The following is a 22,120-nucleotide window of genomic DNA, read 5'->3' as shown; positions in this document are numbered from 1 at the left end:
CACGCCACCCCCAAGAAATTAAGACAGCTATCACTCCAGTGTTTGGAACGCACTGGCGTGGGGAGCTTTAGTTAATTTCTTCCAAGTCTTCAGAAGCTATTCGGGCTCCATTTGAGGGGAAGACTGGTGAGAAAGAGGAGTTATGCCTGATCATCAGGCCAACAGAAACTGGTACAAAATTAAGCATAAATCTGAGTGCAATGTCAGAGGGAGCTCTGGTTAAATAGCTTTAGTGCAATTAAACCAACTAAAGAATGTGACAACGTTAAGCGAAGAGAGAATAACAAAACACTCCATTGAGTTAAGATCTGCTGTCCTGCTGGTATGTCATTGAAAATACAATTCTTTTATCTAAGAAACATCTTTACTACTTTTTGAAGCAGAGAATTATTTAGAAATGTTAAGTTTTGTCCCTTTTTAAATATGGTAGGACCTGGTCACCATTTTCTAGTTCTCAAACTCTCTCCAAATTCTGGGGTTCCTGGTAAAATATCTGACACCCTGACTTGAGTCTTCAGCTGATGTTAGCATGGAAGATTTCCAGAACCTCTGTCTTCCCTGGGAGACAGCAGGGAGTAGGAAAAAGAGCTCAGCAGTCAGAGAAAATTCTGGATCTGTCGCTCCTTAGCTACTAACCACAAGAATAACTCCTGCTAATCTTCAGCCTCCTCATGCTCTTTGCATCTCAGATTATCCTTCATCAGTTTTGTTGTGAAGATTAAATGAGGTCATTAAAGTAGGCTCTTTTGTACAATGCCTGGCACATAAACGCAGAAAAGCAGTGGGAGATTTTTCTCACTTTTCTCCATCTGTGGTGGAAGATTTCCTCAAACCCAAATCACCCCAAACTGGCTAAACTAGGTAATTCATGGGAAAACAGTAACTTCCTCCATTCTAAATAATTTACTGCTATGACTTCTATTGAGAAGGTGTTACTATCACCACCTAGCTAGCTAGTCCCAAACAAAAGAGGACATACGTACTCTCATTTAAAAAAAAAAAGTTAAAACAGGAAATCCAGGTAAAACAACATGTAATAGAAACAAAAGCCAAAATTACAGAAAATGTAATTTGAGTTGCATGGTTTTCTTAACTGTTCAGGGTTTATTTCCGCCCCCCACACACACCCCTCTTACCCCCGCCCCGCGACTCCCACTACATTCTGTCTTTGTCAGCAAGGCTGGCCTCAAGTCAGTGATCGTTCTCACTCATAATGACCTTCTCTTTGTGGAAAACTGCTTTGGATTTTCTTAAGGTAATAGCCATTCTAGTGTAAACATACACTGTGATTTGTTTTGGCCCTTGCTTTGTCAGGAGAGGCTGTGTGTGCTTTCAGAAAGAATCTTTCTCTCTCGCTGCTTGTTTTTCCTAAGAGGTCAGCCTGACAGTGTTATTTTATGGGTTACTTTATGCTTTGTGATTCTTCTGTGATTGACTTCTTGCACTTAAGCAAAAGGGATTTATTGATGTTCACGGAGATTGTTTCATTCCTGTGAAAGCTCAGGCTTTAACTGGGTGGATCTCAGACTGATAAAGATGCTTCACCTTTTCTACTGTGTCGGGATATGCATAGAATTTTACAGCAGGGGGTATGGAAAACAGCTAGGAAAAGTAGAGCGAATCCACATTTGTTAACATCATTGTTCTCACTGTATATTTTCAGAGTTTATTAAGAAGGTATTTCTTGGCCTTAAGAGTATTAATGAATTGACTATTTTTTGTGCCACAGTTGCCTCATTCTAAAGTAAAATACTTGAACTAGACGACTAAATGAATTAATAATTGTGAAAACTTTCGTCAGATATAAAGCATCTGTAAATGTACATTAGCCAGACTCTGTGCTGGCCCCAGGAATCCCTGTCTCCTGGGGTGCATGTCCCTGTCCAGTGTGTGTCCACATCAAACAGGACTGGCCTGTTTAACCTACAGGATGCTATGGAAATGATGGTGTGTGATTTCCAAGACTAGACTGTAAGGTACCGCGGCTCTGCCTTGTTCTCTTTGGGATATTTGCTCTAGGGGAAGTCAGCTCCTATGATGTGACCACGCACAAGGAGTTCCAAGAACAGATCCAAACATCTTGATTATAACCTCATAAGAGATGCTGAACCCAAACCACCCAACTAAGTCAATTCCAAATTCATGGCCCACAGATACTGTCCAAGATAATCAACCTCTATTGTTGGCTTAAGCCAGTAAGTTTTGGGGTAACTTGCTATGTGACTATAGTTAACAAACAGAGAATGGTGGTTCACTCATTCATTTGTCCAGTGTTTCTAGAGTGTCTTGTACCAGGCACTGTGCTAGAAAACTGGATACAAAGATAAACAGGTATGCGATTCACCGAGACAGAAATAATGTAAAAATAAAACCAAAAAATGCTTTTCTTGACATACTGAATTATACTGACTTTAATTGTAAAAGCACCAGTGCTGTAATTCTTTAACCTATGACTAAGTAGCACACGTTTATAAAATCCTTGGGCAAACACAAAGTGGAAGGAAAGACATTTCCCTCAGCAACCTGGATAAATGCATTGAGATTATTACAACTTTCATTTTCTTTCAAAATGTGTCCAGGCTAACTAATTAATTTGACCAAAAGCATATCTCATGAACCAGAATCAAATGCCCAATCCTTGGCCAGTGGGCTTCCGTGCCACGGCCCAAACCAAAGCCCCTTACCTTGGCTTCCTTCTTCACCAAAGACAGACCAAGGGAAGGTGTCACAATTTGTTCTGTGAGCAGGAAGAAAAAAAAAACAGAACAAAACTAAATGCAAACAAAAGAAAATACAGAGAGCAAACAAACTCACCTATTGTGCACATCTTACTAAATCTTGAAACCCTCTAGAGTGAGTTAAAATAGTTACATAAAACTGAGTTTCAAGAATTAAGAATTAGAAAGGTCTGTGCCCACAGGCCCCTCATGGACCAATGGCCTTACAGATACTGCAAAAGCTCCTTACAAAGCAGCTCACCCTCAGGCAGAGAATTGTTAATTCAAGAAGCAGAAATATAATGCAGAATTCCAATGCAGATGACTTTCCAAACTCCCTAAGGGGCATCTTTGGCAGTTTGAGAATCACCAGGAGCAGCAACGTGGCTGAACTCACTGCTCCCTACATGAACTCTAAGTTATGCTGATGCCATCGACTCCCTGCTGCTCCCTTAAAGGAGTGTCACACGTCTGTTTGATACACGGTATGACAAAGAGTAAAATAATTCCTTTCTTATGGCACAAAAAGACAGAACCTTGTGAAATTTGACAATGTCACAGCAGAAAGCTGCGTAATAAGTCCTTCGAAACCACACTTTAGGGAGCACGCAAGATAGAGACCTCGCCACAGGGCAAAGAGGCCCTAAAGCGTAACTTCTCAAACAGCAGCGGTTCCCACACTGAAAGTCAAAACGCAAGAGCTGGTGACTGCTCTTGAAAATGAGGGGCTGGAGCTGGGTGTCCTTTCATATTCAGAACTCTTTCATAGGAAGAAACTGACAGCATCTGACAACAGCACCTGTCAGAGTTTGTACCGTTTGATATCGCTGGGGAGGTAAGATCTCAAAGCCTGGAATCGCAAGTTTCATGTGTCTGTTTCATAACAAAACTTAAGGCTACAGCATGGTGTCAAAATGAATTTCATGATGCCCATGATTGCTTTATTCATAGAGAGTGCTATCTACAGTTTCTTAGATTTAAAATTAATACTCAATATCTGAAAGAAACAGGGAAATAGGGCTTTCTTCATAATTTCAGTGTACAAATAGTGTTATTGCATTTATTAATCTAATTAATCTAAATCAATCTTCATTTTTTCCTTTACTTGATTAGTTCAATTTAAACAAGCTAAACACCCTCAGAAAAATGTTATTTACAACCTACTTATAATTCACATTTGAATCCATCTAAAGATTTAATCATTTTATTTTATTTTTATTTTCTTCAAATGTATGATTTAACAAGCAAAACCTTCCCAAGTACTTCAAAATAACTTTTGAGAATCTAGTAAATTAAACTTATAAATACAGTTACTCAAGTTACTTTGATTATCCCAATACAGTTTAGGATGTTGGGCAAATTCTTTTGTATTTTTCATCTTGAACTCCTAAGTCTAAAATCAACTGCACATTTTAAATTGTAAATTTTACTCTAATAAAGTCTGTCTAATTTCAAGTTCTCTTAAACAGTATAAACACTTAAAGGGCCAATTTCATATATTAATACTAACTCTAACACCTGTTGACTGAAATAAATGCACAGCCTAAAAGTTGAGAGTTATGTTTTATTTGACGGGAGGACTCGAGCTGGGATGACAGCCTCTCAGATCTCCCTGAGGGGCTGCTCCCAAGAGGTAGGGGAGGAGCTAGGATATATGGGGGCTTTACAACAAAGACCAGGTAGTTGGAACAATAAAAGATTACTTGTTAACTAAACAAAGCCAGGCATCTCAAGTTAAAGAATTTAGTCTTTTTCTTTGTATGGGAGGAAGCAAACACTTGGGCTCACTGAATTCATTCTTTGACAAGCACCTGGCTACCTAGGGCCAGTGTCCTGTCCTTTCTTGTTCTGAGTCCCCTCAGGGTGCACCACTGTGAGTGGCTGCAGAGGCCAGGCTGCAGGCTTGTCTTTACTGGGGGGTGGCGGCTGCCGCTGATGACTTGATGGTTTCAGCGTTCTTTGTTTACTGACACGGTTTGCAGTAGTTTTTGTTCCCACGTCAAGGTAGGTTTGATTTATTATGTTATTTCTATTTTCAATTCTAACCTTTTCATATTGGAAAGATACCTGTCCAACAAGGGAACATTTTCATCACCTCACGTGTGCTGGTTATCATCTCAACAAACTGGAGGCACCAACCAGCCACTGAAGTGATTTGGGGAGGGGGCCTACGTGTATCCGGAGCGATTCCTTCTCCCGCAAAGCGGGATACACTGAGCTGTTTCTCATACTCACTTTGCCACCTGAAGACTCCACCGCATACTTTTCAGATAGGATGCTCCAGTGCATACTTTCACAAGCTAAGGGTCAAAATGTTATAATTCAGTCTTTTATTTCACCATATGAATATCCACATACTGCTAAAATTGCAAATAACCGTTTTTACTGAATTTCATATTTTCTCATTTATCTTCATTTTTCCTATTCACAGGTCTTACAGTACCTTAATGACATTCGATTGTATTTCCCACCTGCCTCATAACCTTGGCGATGCACGACACTGATGTCATCAAAGGAACTGTAGAAGAGAGATCTGTAAAATGATCAATCCACAAGTGCAGAAAGTAATGACATACACAACCCTAGGACTTTCAGTAGATTTTAAATTTTATTTTATTTTTTGCATGTTATATATTTTTTTTTATTTACAATGTTGTATTAGTTCCTGGTGTACAGCATAGTGATTCAGTTATACATACATATATATATATTCTTTTTCATGTTCTTTTTCATTACAGGTCACTACAAGCCATTGAATGTAATTCGTTATGCTGTAAAGTAGGACCTTTTTGTTTATCTGTTCTGTACATAAGTTTGTATCTGCCAATCCCAAACTCCCAGTTTATCCCTCCCCCTTTTCCCAAGCTTATGAATTTAATCTTAAAGCGAATCTTGAAGGAGTTGACTACTGTCTACGTGGTAAAAGGAAAAAATGGAAATTAAATTATATGTAATAGGTGACATTTCTAGTGCCGTTTCAGTGACAAGGAACAATTTCTTAAAAGAGATTGTCCTGCTGAGAATGTTGTCCTGGGAAATAAGCCACTTTTACTACCAACAGGGCGCCCAGCAGATCTATTTGCCTCCCTCTCGTGTTAGTTCCTTTGGGCTGCCACGACAGGGTGCTACACACTGAGTGACTTAAACAACAGAAACTTCTTTTGTCACAGTTCTGGAGACTGAAAGTCCATGAGCAAGTTGTCAGCAGGACTCTGATCCCTCGGAAGGCTCCAGGGAAGTCTGTTCCAGACCTCTCTCCTGGCTTCAGGTAGCTCCTTGGCTGCCCAGTGGAACTAACTCCGTGTGTGCTCATCTCTCTCTGGGTCCAAATTTTCTCTTTTTACAAGAACAACAGTCACATGGGATTAAGGCCTATCTAATGGCCTCAGCTTCATTAATTAACGCCTGCAACAACCTTATTCCCAAATAAGGTCACAGTCTGAGGTACTGGGAGTTAGGACTTCAACATATGAACTTTGGCGGGGGGCACATAACTCGAGCTGTAACACCTCTCCAGACTGTCTAAGAGCAGAAGGTCCTCCAGAGCACTTTGAGACTGAATAGGAGCGAGTGACAAGTCATCGTCACTCTGGGAGTGGAATGTCTTGAAACTCGAGATTTAAGCATCTTTCCTGAGGGTAGAAGATCGAATGCAAGGGTGCTGGAGATGCTCTTGAGCAACAAGTCACTGACTCACATGTGAGGGGATATTTAAGAAAGCAGTCATTCTGAGACAGGAAGAGGGCAGGGCACAGCCATTCAAGGAACGCTACAGCAATTAACATCAAAGTGGTGAAACCCCCAGGAGGCCTTGATGCTCAGGATGGTGGGCGATTTGACTTCTAGCAGATCTTAAGCTTCATTATACCCCCATTGTAATATATTAACATGGTGAATAACACGCCCACAGGCACCAGGGCAGTCCCAAGGCTGGCCACAACAGGTCAACGAGTGGGAAATGGCCAACTTCCTGGGAATCCCAGCGCCTTCCCCAGGCTAGTTAGACTGGTCCTTCCACTTATTAGCACACGAAGCCACTGAGCCCATAAAAACTGGCAACACGATGCCTCAAGGCTGCTGCCCCCTCTCTCTCCCTCTTCAGAGACGGTCCACACTCTGCCTATGGAGTGTGTACCTACTTTTAATCTGAGCACCCAACCCCCACACCTCATGGCCTTTCTCTTGCCTTTCAATGTTTCTCTTTGAATAAATCTACTTTTACTCAACTGTGGCTCACTCTTGAATTCTTTCCTGCACAAAGCCAAGGACCCACACTTGGCAGGGCACGTCCCAGGGGCTCAACCAAAGCCTGGGACATGGCCCTTCTCATGCCCCACATCTGTTTTCGCTGCATCAATTCAAAATATCTGCCCATAGATGAAGAAAATGTTTTCATAGTCTAGAAAGAGTTTAAGGAGACAGAAAGTTTTCCTAAAGATAACCTTACCACCTCCAATTCTCAGCCTAGTTCCAACATAGCTTATGATCTCAGAGAAAGAGGTTTGTCTTCCCTTTTAGCTGATGTCCTTCTGGAAGCAGGTAAATGTGGTTACCATAAGAAAAAGAACTTTAATTACCTACCATTGGCTCTAATAAAACATTACTGAATAAGAGAAATTAAACTAAGATCCCTCTAACTACCAGAAAAGGATGCATCTCTAAAGCATAAACATCAGGATATGGTAAAATCTGAGTTCTGCCATTAGAATTTTACTTCATTTTTATCCCATGACCTATTTCGTCCAATTAAATCAAGAGAACTGAAAGATGTAATGCACTTTGATTCAACAGAGTCAGGGCATCTGATTCTGCCCTCAGCCTAATTCCTAGGGTTCCCTGCTCTACCCACTGCCCCCCAAACATACTTTGTACATCCTTCAGTTGACATCCTTAACCTTGCCCTATTCATACGCATTGCACAGATTACGATCAAGGATTCGTTTGTGTCAGTAAAGGACCATTTATACTGGGAACTCATGGAGGAAACAGTTAGCTCTTGTGTCCTTTCCCAACCAATCTGCATCTCTGGGGAAGTCCAAGGTCTAGTCTCACTTGCCCTGTAAAATACCTTCAGGAGGTGGCACCCAGATTTCTGGATTTGGGACTAGTGCTCTGCTGCCCCCTACTGGCCCTAGGCCATACTTTCACTGAGGAACAACCTAGTCAAAAGCCAAGCATTTTTAATGTCTAAGGAACTCATCTTCCAAGAATTCAGTCAAAGGTCTGTAAAGTTACCTAAGGAAAAGAAAGGTCCCAATATTTATTGAGAACTTAAATTCCCAGATACTATACTTGGCCTTTTGTACATATTCATGATTTAATCTTAACCTATTTGTGATATCATTGTTACTATAACTCAGTAGATGAATTGTTCTAAGGGTAAACTGGATAGATTTACATAATGCGCTCAAGAAATTAAGCATCTCTTATGCCTGGGTTTTGCTTTTTGCTTTTTTTTTTGTAGTTGTCGATGCAGGCTTTTCTTTGACTCAAGTCACAGATTCACTATTTTCTTTACTTCAGGGTAAATTCTCAAATGTCCCAAATACCATTTTACTATCTTCATTCATAGGGTTAAAATTCACATATCTATGACTCTGGGCTACAATTCTGATTCCTTTTTTTTTCCCCTTAGGACACAGAGCAATGCTGTAATAGAAAACAGGCCTTTGGATCCAAAGTCAAAAAGCCTGGATATACATTTCAGACTACTCCTTGGCCAAGTCACCAGCGCGAGGCACAGTCTCCCCAGACACAGAAAGGAAAGCACAGCTCTTTCTACAAGCAAGGGCTTGTGTGGCTCGCACACAGGGTGTTGTGAGCCTAGCGTGTGCTCTACAGAAAGAAGTACCTGGGCTTCCTGCATATCTCATTCCAGAGTCCCCAGCGGACATACGCGCGGCGACTTTAATAAGATCACAGATTATGCATGAGGGAAAGAATGCCAGTATTTCCTAATGATCAACAGTAAATTTACATTAAAAATTCAAGCAATAATGATATTATCTCAATCAATTTGCAAGGGAAGCTGTCACCAGTAGAAAGGAAAATAATTCCTGAAGCAAGAGCTTACACAGATGAGCAGACATGAACGTAAATGCTTTTTCATTTTATTATTGTAATTCAAATATAATCTAATTTTCCTTACCAAATAATCTCTAACAAAACCACCATGGCTACTATGCTACTACTACTTTTATAAAATAGAAAAGGGAAGAAATCACATTATTTATTTTGCCCATACATGTGTAATTATCGTATAGGACGTTCACAAATTTTCTACAAAAACATATAGAAATCATCATAATGGTAATACAATATGAAGTCACCTCTTTCTTTCTGGGAAATATGACCAGCAACGATGTCCATTTTCTTCTCCCATTTCTGCTCTGCCCGGGAGAATTCGTGCCCTCTAGTAATTTTTTTTCTTCTCACTGAAGTTTTAAAATGTAAAATAAGCAAGGGAAATAAGTAGCATTTCAAACATCTGTAAATTAATCCTTATAAATAGAGTGCATCGCAATCTGTATTATCCAGTGCAATTTTCAGTAGGTTCATAAGCTGTTTTCTGCCTCCCAACTTATTTCTCTCAACCTATTTTGCCCAAAGAGACCTGTTCAAAATCTAAACCAACCAATTCCCTCCCTTTAAAAAAAAAAAAACTTTTAATTTATATCCATCACCCACAAGGTAGAGGCAAATCTCCTTCAAGGGACATACAATTCTTCACACGATCATGCTGTCGCTTATCTCTTTAGTGTTCCTTTCAGTCTCCACCTTGCACTTTGCAATTCAGTCATATGAAACTGATGATAGTTCAACATTATAACGTCACATCCATTTGTCTCTGTCACCTGCTCTTCCCCCTCCATTCCCAGGCTTCTCTACAACCCCTTTCTTCATTTGGAGAATTTTTATTCAGCCTTCAAGAGCCAGAATAATCTCTGCAAGAGAGATTTCCCAGAAGTCGTCCCTAACCAATCTAAGCTCCACTGGTCACAATGATGCATTATATTTGGTTAATAATATAATTCTAGTTCTAGGCTAAGCACGTCACACACATTAATTATGGAATCCAGACAACCACCATACGCAGTAGTTAATATTATTATCCTTTCTTGCCTAATGGAATAGAAATACAGAAAGGTTAATCAACTTGCAAAAGACCACACAGCTAGTCAGTTGCAAAGCTGAGAATCCAAATTCAGTCAGTCTGACTCCAGAGTCTTTTAGCTTTAACATCTCTGCAGCTGCTATTTATCATGATAAACACTGTGCTAAAATGATGCCTTCATATATTCATCTCCTTACCAAGATTTACCAGGGGGGAAGAAATCGGGTCATTCATATTTCTATCTACAAGACGTTATATGTGATAGCGTTTGATAAATGTTTATTAAACCTAACCATGCTTATTTTTTAATTATGTTATTTTTTAATTACTTAAAGCTTTTCAAGGGGGAAAATATGTATTTATTGGAGTAAAGAATATGCAATATAAATTGTTCTTCTAGAAAGAATTTGAGGTACATCAATAAAAGCCCTGTACATAATAAGGCAATTAAATGTGCAGATAATAAAATGCAATTTTTTCAATGCTTTTATAAATCATGCAATAATACAATGAAAAATTTTCATGAACACAGACTCTAACATCCCTTCCTAAGGGAGGCTTGTCTTTGCTTGGCTGTTTAGAATCAATGATGAAGAAAAAGCAAATAGATCAACCCCTAAGACTAATGATTCAACATTAAGTCTAAATCTGAACTTCTTGGTAACAAAAGCAAAAGTCCAAAATACGTTATGCCTAATAAATTATGCTCATCATAATCTTTCTTTACAAACGTATATTATAAGAAATGCTAATTTCTATTTCTCTGCCTCCTATTAATTTTTTCCTAACTTGATTCATCTATGTCATTTCCCTAGCCTAATTTGTTTTGCTGATTTTGAGTGGCCTTTTGTATCAATTTACATAAAGTTTTCTCTCCCATCTGCTCTAAGTTACTCTGATATTACAAAATTGTTGATATTTCTATCATTTTATTGATGACAAAATTAATATACATTGAGTTGAAAGGTGACAATCTGTTCAAACTATTTCTTTAATTTTGCCTTGGATCCCAGAAATTTATAGTAGAAATAATAAATACAAAAAAAGTACATTCTGTGTTAGCAAGTTTTAAGTACAATGTAAAACAAAACAAAGCAAACAAAAACAAACAAGCAAACGAACACACAAAAAGTCAATTCAGGTTAAGATATCCAGAGAGAGAGAAAGAGAGAGTCACCCCTTGTATCTCAGGAATAATTCTGGTAGTTTGGCAGCCGCTAACATGTCCTTGTCTGCATGTGTTCTCTTGAAGAAGGCACAGTAGCTCACAGAATTCCATAACTAGTTTATTGGTAAAATGCCTTTGTATTATTATACACACCAAACAGGTGAAATATTTAGTCAAGAATTAGCAAGCATGGTATTTAAAAGCAGAAAATCAAAATGTATAACTAATGAGATATAATATTAATCCAACACAATTAATTATATACTCATTTTGATGAAAACAAAGCCAGAAACAAATGACATTAATATGCAAAGGTCAAGGTCCTAAATCATCAAAGAACCAAGTTCTAGAAGAAAAACATCAATTCAGTTAAGGACTATCTTATGTTCTTATTTTAATAAGAATTGAATGTTCTTAATATTTTCAGGTTTAAAACTTATCATACAGACTTGAATTTAGATGACAGAAATAACTTTAGGTTTGGGATGATTTCAGACAAACCTAAAGATAATTCTCTTCTCAATTATTATTCCCAGGTCTCTGGTAGAGTGATCACTTTTTTTCCCTGAAATTTAAAATATTCATCTTTATGTATGGATGGGGCTGATTTACATTTCTCACACTCTTCGAACCAACTTAATTAAAGAATGTCAAAGGAATTTAAATTACATACAAAAAATAATTCTGAAAAGAAGAGTTTGGCTCTATCCTTTTAAAACAAAAGAAAGAAATATAAATGGATAGATATCACTGAAGGAAAAGTAGACTTAAGAGTTTGAGTGAAGTAGGAGCCATTGTATGTGTGTGTGTGTGTCTGTGTGTGTTTCTGTGTGTCTGTGTCTTTGTGTGATGGAGAGAAGAATTGGGAATCCTTGGAATATAGTCATGGTAACTCAGTCAATGAGGACAAGGATGTCCAATAAGAAAGTCACCCAGACATTGTTTTGCTGTGAGCAGGTCACCCAGAAACCAGGTAGCTGGTTAGTTAAGAACTGAATCTCAGGAAAGCACACAGTCACCAACGAGCTGAAGTCTGAGAGACCAGCCGAGACACCCACCAAGGCTGACAAGCAACAAAACAAAGATGAGCACTAGCGGAACAAAAGAATCATTATCTAATCCTGCTGCTTGGAGTGTGCTTAAACTTGGAGTAAAGTGGATTCAGAAGCCAAGATTAGAAGGATCGTGAGAGAACGTCAGAGACGGGAGAGAAAGGACCGGGAAAGATGGGAAGACGGACCAGACAGTAAGACCACCTTGATACTGGTTGTCTAGGTGCCTCTCCTCCCCCTAACTGACTGGGACTCCCTAGGCTTATTTCACTTCAAAACTTCTCTTAATTTTGGCAATTAATCAATAAAAAGAATTCTAAGGACAAGTGAATCAAACATTTAAAAGATGAGTCGTTATTTTTAAATCACACTTACTTGTCCCTATGTATTTTGCAATAAGCAAAGTTGTTTGATAAGCACTGTCTGACCATGGAACTAACAATTTCATAGGTAGACAAAACCAAAATTTATGTTAGCTAGCAGAGCATTTGCATTTATTTGAATTTATTAGTGTTATGAAGCAGTAGTCCATTTTGATCAGCTTTCTTTATTTATATGAATATATGACCCAGATGAAATTTCCTGGAAATTCATATATAAATATCTCTGGGGGTTGCAATGAACAATGATAAACATTACGCTGCTATGTGCTGGACAGTAAAATTCATGCATTTAACTACAGGGCCCTTTAGGAAGAGAAAAAACTGAAAATGTGTGAAAAAGACATTTCTCTGTAGTTTTTTTATTTTGCCCACACAGACACTAGTTCAAACTTTTATCAAGAGGTTCATAATCTTTTCTTTTGTCACAAAGGAAGCAAGGAAAAGAGTAAGACTAAAGCAGTGTGTACCACTTCTCTGAGCCAGATAGGGTCAATCAGTGTCAAAAGTGACAAGAGAAGACACCAAAGCAATATAGCTTATCGGAGCTGATCTTTGGGGACCTCAAATGAGAAAATCTTGTGAGAGCAATGAAAGAGAGAGTGAGAGGCAGAGTGACACATATAACGTAGGGACACATAAAATAGTATTGATTTGATTTTTTTAAGTAAATACTGTGTCTGTATTATGAGACTTAGTGGAAGCAGAGGTCTAACTTCAGGCTGATTGTCTGCTAATCTTAACTATCTGAATATTTAAGTTTCTTTACTCTTGTGTGATCACTCATTGACACAGCTGTGCTTTTATCTAGTAATAAAATAAGGTTGAAAGTCTCTTTTTTACAACTGCTTTATTGAAGTACATACACAGTACTGTAAGTATTTAATGTATACGACTTGATCAGTTTGGAGACAAGTATGCACCAATGAAACCATCACCACAATCTACGCCATAACATAGCCATCACCCCCCTGCAGCTTCCTACTGTCCTCTGTATTTATTACTATTATTTGTGATAACTACATTTAAGATCTACCCCCTTAACAAATTTCTTAGTATACAATACAGTATTATTAACTACAGACACTGTCCTGTACCCAGGGTTTCTAGGTCTTATTCATCTTGTATAACTGACACTTAGTACTTTGGTTAATATCTTCCCCTATTTCCACCTTGCATCTTCTGGCAACTGCCTGTCTATTCTCTGGTTCTGAGTTTGACCATTTTAGACTCCTCATCTAAAGGGTATGTGCAGTATTTGTCCTTCTGAAATAGCTTATTTCACTTAGTTATTAGGTCCTCGAGGTTCATCCATGTTGCCACCAATGGAAGAATGCCCTTTTTAAGGCTGAATAATATTCCATTGCATGTATATATTGTATTTGCTTTATCCATTCTTTTGCTGGTGGGCATTAATGTTGCATCAGTGTTCTGGCCATCATGAGTAATGTGACAGTGAACATGGATGTGCATTATTGTGGTCATGTATTTTTAATTCTACATAGATTTTATTATTATTTACTTTTTATTGAAGTATAGTCAGTTAACAATGTTAATTCTACATATGTTTTAAATCAACAGATGGTATTATGGTTTTTACAGCCAGTATTCGTTTATATTTACCCATCTATTTATCTTTCCCATTGTTTTTAATTTCTTCTTCAATTCTTGTGTTTTCATCTGGGATCATTTTCCTTCTCTCTATAAAACTCCTTTTGTATTTCACAAAGTGCACATCTGCTAGCTATGAAATCTTATTTTTGTTTGTCTGAGATATTTTTATTTCACCTTCATTTCTAAAGAAATTGCTGCTGGTTACAGAATTCTATGCTGGAAGCTGTTCCCTTTAGCACAATAAAGTTAGCATGCTATTGCTTCCTGACTTGCAAACATAGTGTCCTCAGAAGGTCAGTCCTCAGTCTTAATGTTAACCATTTGATGATAATAAATCTGACTACTTTGAGTATAATTTATATTTGATATTTAACAGATTCATTAAGATATGCCTAAGTATTTTGAATTCCTAGAGCTTCTTAAACTTGTGTTGTTTATGTCTCTCTTCAGTTTTGGAAAATTGACTAGAAGGAACTCAAATACAGCTTTTGTCAATTCTTCCTCTCTTCTTCCAAGATTCAATTAAAATTATATTAATGCTTTTTTACCATAATCTACACATCTCTTACAATCATTTTTGTATTTTCCTTCCTTTTATTTCTACATTTCCATAAAGATAGCTTTTTTATTTTTCCTTTTTTCTTTTTATTTATAGGTGATTTATAATATTGTTAGTCTCAGGTGTACAGCAAAGTGATTTGGTCATACATTTAAACATATTCTTTTTATTGATTCTTTTCCATCATAGGTTATCATAAGATATTAAATATATTTCCCTGTGTTATACTGTAAATCTTTATTGTTTATCTATTTTATATATGGTAATGTGTATCTTTTAATCCTATACCCCTAATGTATCCCTATTCCCTTCACCTTTGGTAACCATAAATTTGTTCTCTATGCCTGTGAGTCTGTTTCTGTTTTGTAAATAAGCTTATTTTATTATCTTTCAGATTCCACATACAAGTGATATCATATGATATTTTTGTTTCTCTGTCTGACTTCACTTAATATGATAATCCCTAGGTCTATCCATGTTGTGGCAGATGGCATTATTTCATTCTTTTTTATGTAATATTCCATTGTAATATATATACACATCTTCTTTATCCACTCATCTGTTTATAGACATTTAGGTTGCTTCCAAGACTTGGCTATTGTAAATAGTGCCACAATGAATATTGGGGTGCATATGTCTTTTCAAACTAGAACCTTCATCTTTTCAGGATATATGCCCAAGAGTGGGATTGTTGGATCATATAGTAACTCTATTTTTAATTTTTTAAGGAAGCTCCATACTGTTTTCCACGTGGCTGCACCAAATTACACTCCCACCAGCAATGGAGGAAGGCTCCCTTTTCTCCACACCCTCTCCAGGATTTATCATTTGTGGACTTTTTAATGATGGTTATTCTGACTGGTGTGAGATGATACCTCATTGCCACAGATTCTATAGTCAATTAAACTTCAACAAAGTAGGCAAGAATACACAAAAAGACAGTCTCTTCAGCTAGTGGTCTTGGGAAAACTGTACAGCCACATGTAAATCAATGTATTTGGAACACTGCCACATACCAAACACAAAAATAAACTCAAAATGGCTTAAAGACTTAAATATAAGACCAGACACTATAATAAATCTCTTAGAAGAAAAAAATAGGCAAAACATTCTCTGACATAAATTTTAACAATGCTCTTCTAGGGCAGTCTACCCAGGCCATAGAAATAAAAGCAAAAATAAACAAATGGGACCTAATGAAACTTACAAGCTTTTGTGCAGCAAAGGAAATCATAAGCAAAACAAATCGACAACCTATGGAATAGGAGAAAGTATTTGTAAATGATGTGACCGACAAAGGTTTAATTTCCAGAGTATATAAACAGCTCATACAACTTAATAACAAAAACAAACAAACAAAAAACCAACCCAATCCAAAGTAAGCAAAAGACCTAAACAAGCAATTCTTGAGTGAAAACGTACAAATGGCCAATAGACACTGAAAAATACTCAGTATCGCTAATTATCAGAGAAATGCAAGTCAAAACTACAATGAGGTGTCATGCTATCTAGATAATAATCTATTAATATTAAAATCTTTTTCGTAATGATTGTTTTGAGCTGTGTTTTGATTTTGTGTAAATTGTTGGCTCTTTTAATAAAGGAATTTTCTGTTTGTTTTTGTACTTACCTCATTTGCTTATGCTATGCAAATATTTATTTTCTTTCCCCAAGGGGTCAGTTAGGCCTCAGTGCTTAATATCCTTCTTAGCCTTACTGCATATATTTTCCAACTCTACCATACGTTCCAAAATTCACCTTGTCATTTGTCAAGTGTCACCATAAACTCCTCATTGAAAGTTGGCGCTAAGATCACTTATTCTAATATTATTTACGACTAAAACAACACAAAAAAATTCTGAAAGGGACTTTAAACAATTTTTGTCAGTTCTTCACTATCGATGATTAACTGTGCCGTAGAGGCCATTAGCAAACTGGGCTATATGTATATGGTAGTGTTTCAGAGTTCAGACTGAACTGGCTTTGAGTTTCAGCACCTGTGTGTAAATTTGACACCTTACACTTAGCCACTCTAAGCCTTAGTTTCTGAACCTATAAAATGTTCTATGGTTGCTGTGAGAATCAGAAAACATATAACAAATCTGCCATAGTACCTGCACATGGTAAGCAGATTGGCTATTATTTTATCACAATTATTATTACAGCTGATTTTACCAATAGAAGTGAAAAAAAATATGTATTTGGTTCCGTGGAAAATTACCTCATATATTTACGGCAGGGCCTGAGCATGTATATAGCATGTAAATCTCTTAAACTCATCCTGCCCATCTGGTCCAATATGAATAACCCCAATCAGCATCTCTACTTACAACTTCCCACTTACACAATTTTGCGAGAATAATGTTAATACTTGTGAACACCTATGGCAATTTCATTATTTTTATGTTTCGTAAAAAATAGAATCATACTCCATATATAACACAACAACTTGACTCCTTCAGTTACCACGAATGTCTTTCCAGTTCAATATGTATTTGTTGCTACTGTTGATCACACCACCAACTAGTCAATCACCAAAGCTAGAAAACTAAAAAATTATTCTTCATCTCTTTGTCCCATCCCTACATTTGATTTCATCACCAGATTTTAACTCCTAAATATTTGCCAGATCAAATCTTCTGTCTTTGTTATAACTACTTGATTTCACTCCCTAAAAAATTTATTTTCATAAACCATTGCATTATCTCCCTCATGGACTCCTTCCACCCAGGTGTTTGTACCAAGTAAAAATACTCAACCATATTTTTATTAAATCGCATCTCTGACTTTATTACTCTTTGCCTAAGTGGCTTCAAATCCTCTCCTGAGATGATAAAGTCTAAGTCAGTCAAGGCCTTTCATAATGCAATTCCTCTTTCTCCAACTTAGCTACCATACTTCCTACCTTAAACTTTATTCTCAAGCAAACCATGCTGCTTATAAATTTTCCTACATATACCCCACCCTTTTATCTCTCCAGCTTATCCTTTTTACATGGAATTCCCACCCCCTAAATGCATCATTGGCTAACTCAATTGAAGCATGCATGGTTCAGTTGAAGCAACACCACCATCTCCCATACCAGTCCCCTTGATATAACCTAGGTGATATTTTTATGAGTCCAGTGACATCCTCTGTATAACTTTAATCATTTTTATGCCCCATTAAATTGCAATTTTCTGTTCACAGGCATAATTAAGAATAGTTGGAAGTAGAGAAAAAATTTTTTGAATTACATTCATTGTATGTTTCTTGTACATATATAGGTAGTAAGTTCTTTTTTAAATCAAAAATTTTAAGTCAAAGGTGAATTTCAGAGGTCGAATGAACATCAGTTGGTTACTTTTTAGGTCTGAGGAATTGAGAAAGAGAATGAGAGAGAGAAAATGTCAATGATTCTATTTTTTTGGTAACCACAGTATATTGTTCTAATCTGTGTTGAGGATATAGAAGAAAGATCAAATCTTGGTAAAAGCATGAAAAATTCAGTTGAATGAGAGATAGCTACACTGAACTCAAATGGTGATATGTGACAGAAGTGAGATACAGAAGCCTAAACATCAAAGAAAATAAAGAGAAAGATGGTCTAGAGATAGACATGTAAGACTTTTCACTGCAAAGTTGAGCTTAGAAGCCTCCTAGAAAGATTTTGTGGGATGAGAAGAAGGCCTTTCACAATGCAGTCCTATCTGCTTTTCCACATAGGAACACCTTCATTTAAGGAATGTAGAAGTGATGCAATGTTTAAATAAGAATTCAAAATTAAAAAAAAAAAAAAACTCAATATAAACAACCTAAAGGTAGTATTAAGCAACTCACAAAAGATCACATATCAATAGCCTAAAAGTAGTCAGGACTTATACACAAAAGAGAAAAGTGAGCCTCATGAAAAAAATTCTGGTAATATAGTGTCATATTTTGTTCTTAGTTCTGCCTATGTCATTGTGTTTCAGTGTCAGAAAAACACAAAGGATTGGGTTACTGAAAATAGAATATCTTATGTCAAGGAGACAGCAACTCTTCAGCACTATTTGATGACTTTCGCACAGACTTGGAATCTTTCTTGCCCAGTATTCCCACTTTTCAAAAGAAGCTGGGAATCCAGATTTTTTCCCCTATTTTATTTTATTTTTAACATTTTTTACTGAGTAATAGTCATTTTACAATGTTGTGTCAAATTCCAGGGTAGAGCACAATTTTTCAGTTATACATGAACATACATATATTCATTGTCACATTTTTTTTCATTGTGAGCTACCACAAGATCTTGTATATATTTCCCTGTGCTATACAGTATAATCTTGTTTATCTATTCTACATTTTGAAGTCCCAATCTGTCCCTTACCACCCCCCACCCTTTTGGCAACCACAAGTTTGTATTCTATGTCTATGAGTCTGTTTCTGTTTTGTATTTTTTTTTTTTTTTTTAGATTCCACATATTAATGATCTCATACGGTATTTTTCTTTCTCTTTCTGGCTTACTTCACTTAGAATGACATTCTCCAGGAACATCCATGTTGCTACAAATGGCGTTATGTTGTCAGTTTTTATGGCTGAATAGTATTCCATTGTATAAATATACCACTTCTTCTTTATCCACTCATCTGTTGACGGACATTTAGGCTGTTTCCATGTCTTGGCTATTGTAAATAATGCTGCTATGAACATTGGGGTGCAGGTGTCATTTTGAAGTAGGGTTCCTTCTGATATACGCCCAGGAGCGGGATTCCCGGGTCATATGATAAGTGTGTTCCTAGTCTTTTGAGGAATCTCCATACTGTTTGCCACAGTGGCTGCACCAACCTGCATTCCCACCAGCAGTGTAGGAGGGTTCCCTTTTCTCCACAGCCTCTCCAGCATTTGTCATTTGTGGACTTTTGAATGCTGGCCATTCTTACTGGTATGAGGTGATAACTCATTGTAGTTTTGATTTGCATTTCTCTGATAATTAGTGGTATTGAGCATTTTTTCATGTGCCTATTGATCATTTGTATGTCTTCCTTGGAGAATTGCTTTTTTAGGTCTTTTCCCCATTTTTGGATTGGGTTGTTTGTTTTTTTCTTATCAAGTTTTATAAGCTGCTTACATATTCTGGAGATCAAGCCTTTGTTAGTTTCATTTGCAAAAAATTTCTCATTCCGTAGTCTGTCGTTTTGTTTTACTTATGGTTTCCTTTGCTGTGCAGAAGCTTGTAAGTTTAATTAGGCCCCATTTGTTTATTCTTGCCTTTATTACTATTGCTTGGGTAGACTGTCCTAGGAGAACATTTTTGAGATGTATGTCAGATAATGTTTTGACTATATTTTCTTCTAGGAGGTTTATTGTAGCTTGTCTTATGTTTAAATCTTTGATCCATTTTGAGTTTTTTTTCCCATTTTAAAATATTAAACAGAGCATGAAACAAACAAAGGATATTTCCAGGTTCAATTCCAGCTAATGACCACGATTTTGGAAACTGTAACACCTGGATAAAGTCTATGTTAAAGAGTATAGAAGTATCTGACATAAAGTTCTGAATATAGGCAGTGATTTTCTTAACATTTGTATGAAACACTGAAATTTATGTGACAGCAATATAGCTGAAAGATGGCCAGACTGGGTTTCAGAAAACCCGTTCTTTCATCCTGATTATATTACTTAATAGATAAATGGGAACATCATTTACTCATCACTCTTTGATGAGAATAAAATGAGAGAAAGAAAATGCTTTTGAAGTCAAAAGTATTTTTAAAATCCATAGCATCATGATTAAATTATATTAATAATAATGATTAATTTTTAATAAATAACTTTAATGTGGTTCTTTGTAATTCACATGAATGTATATGAAATTAGACAATATTTTGGGGATAGATAACATTTGGGTCCAAAGTTTGGGCCCCAGACTTACTGCAAACTTATTTTACAAGGGTGTTTTTTAATGTATTATTCTTAGCATTAATTGTTAGTGAGAACGACACTGCATATATTAATCATAGGAAATGAAAATCCCTTAAAACAGGTGTAAATAATTTCATAACCATAACAGGTAATTTATATTAAATATTCTCCAAGATACAAGTAATGTACATTAATACACTGAATTCTTTATAAGAATATACCACTAATCAGTTAGAGAAATGAAAGTGATCACATTTGATAATTTCCGGTAAAAGGATGAAACATCCTTTGAACTCTTGTTAGTCATCTACCAACCCAAATCCCCAAATCATAAAAGATTGATTTCTGTATGACCTCGATGTCGTATTTGGTAAGCTAGAACCAGATGAGAAATATTCTCTAGCTTCAGAAGAATTAAAAAGAAAAAACAAACTTCAAAGAGAAAATGTAATCATCTGAAAAAGTGTGATAAAGTACGTTCGTTGGAATTGAAATGGTCCCCGGTTAAAAAGTTTAAGAAAGTAAATTAAAATGCCAAGCACAACGGGTAACTTTAGCAATGAAGAATGTTTCACTCTCACTCGCACTGTAAAAGGAAAAGAGTTCAGTCCAATTAAATATTCATGAAACAAAAGATCAAGGCTTTAAGTCTTAGATCAAGTTCAAGACTGGGCATGAACTAATGATCCAACAGTTTATATGAATATTAAATACTTAATAGAGGAATAACTCAGAACTAGACTTTGGAATGGATTCCTTTTTACTTTGACTGATAGTTAATTCTACCAATTCTGAGTAAGAAACTGATTGACAGTTAACATAATTATATCCAAGATCATACATAGAGCATTAGTCAACTGATGAGTTACCCCAAATTTCAGTAGTAATAGAGGCACTTTTATTATTTTGTGATTATAGTTGTTCTTTCCACAAATCTTTTACTGTCTCAAACATGAAAATCAAATATCAGTTGATAAGCAGAGATACGCAAATTACCATACTTTGCCCCTAAACTTAGTTTAAAGAGGTAAATCTATGTATGATTTTTAGCATTCATTGTTAGTGAGGAAGACACTGCATTTCCTAATCATTTGAAATGAAAACTCCATCCTGAAACTTCCTTAGAAACAGGTATAAGCAATTTCATTTCAAAACACTGATGGAATAGAAATAGAAACACAAGGAAGCTTCGACCAATTTGACATCCTCCTTCTAAAGATCCAAGAAAAAGTGAGGTTAATCCAGCCACAGGCAGAATGCCTCCTCTGAGTGTGTATAAACTGGTGAGATGTGCAGGAGGCCTGAGAAGCAGCCGAGAGGTCCAGTGAAAATAATCATGGACTCTTCATGCCGAGAGGTAACACACTCCGCAGGTAAGATAAAGTTCCAGACTTTAAATCTGTCTTCAGTGCAGCCAGCCTGCAGCCATACTTCCCTCAAGTACACGCCTCGTCCATCACTACAATCAGTTCAACCAAAGCATTTTATCCATTTATTTATTTTCAAGTTGTCATCGACGTTTTAGAAAGCAAAGCCAGAAAAAGTTTCTTCTGAAAAGCCTAAGGGATCTGTTATTCCTTTTGAGCAAAATAACCTGTAGACATTTTTGCAAAACCACTAATGAAAAGAAGCTGT

The 22,120-nt window shown here is 36.6% G+C and overlaps 1 long non-coding RNA gene across 12 annotated transcripts in view; it reads right to left on the bottom strand.

The window, feature by feature from the left end:
* The window catches only part of LOC105066475 (uncharacterized), a 305,515-nt gene that overhangs the window by 24,505 nt on the left and 258,890 nt on the right, over nt 1–22,120 (bottom strand). For 4 of the 12 annotated variants that reach the window (XR_012503251.1, XR_012503248.1, XR_012503247.1 and 1 more), the window contains 2 exons: nt 4,953–9,151; nt 2,685–2,737 (listed from right to left, as the gene is read on the bottom strand). This is a non-coding gene — a long non-coding RNA (uncharacterized LOC105066475). Of the gene's footprint in view, nt 1–2,684; nt 2,738–4,952; nt 9,152–15,811; nt 15,859–22,120 lie in introns of those variants that run through there. The other 8 variants (XR_012503250.1, XR_012503244.1, XR_012503246.1 and 5 more) reach the window with 4 other exon arrangements.

Source organism: Camelus bactrianus, chromosome 29, assembly GCF_048773025.1.
Source record: "Camelus bactrianus isolate YW-2024 breed Bactrian camel chromosome 29, ASM4877302v1, whole genome shotgun sequence".
Lineage (NCBI taxonomy): Eukaryota > Metazoa > Chordata > Mammalia > Artiodactyla > Camelidae > Camelus > Camelus bactrianus.
This window is presented reverse-complemented; position numbering and strand designations above follow the sequence as displayed.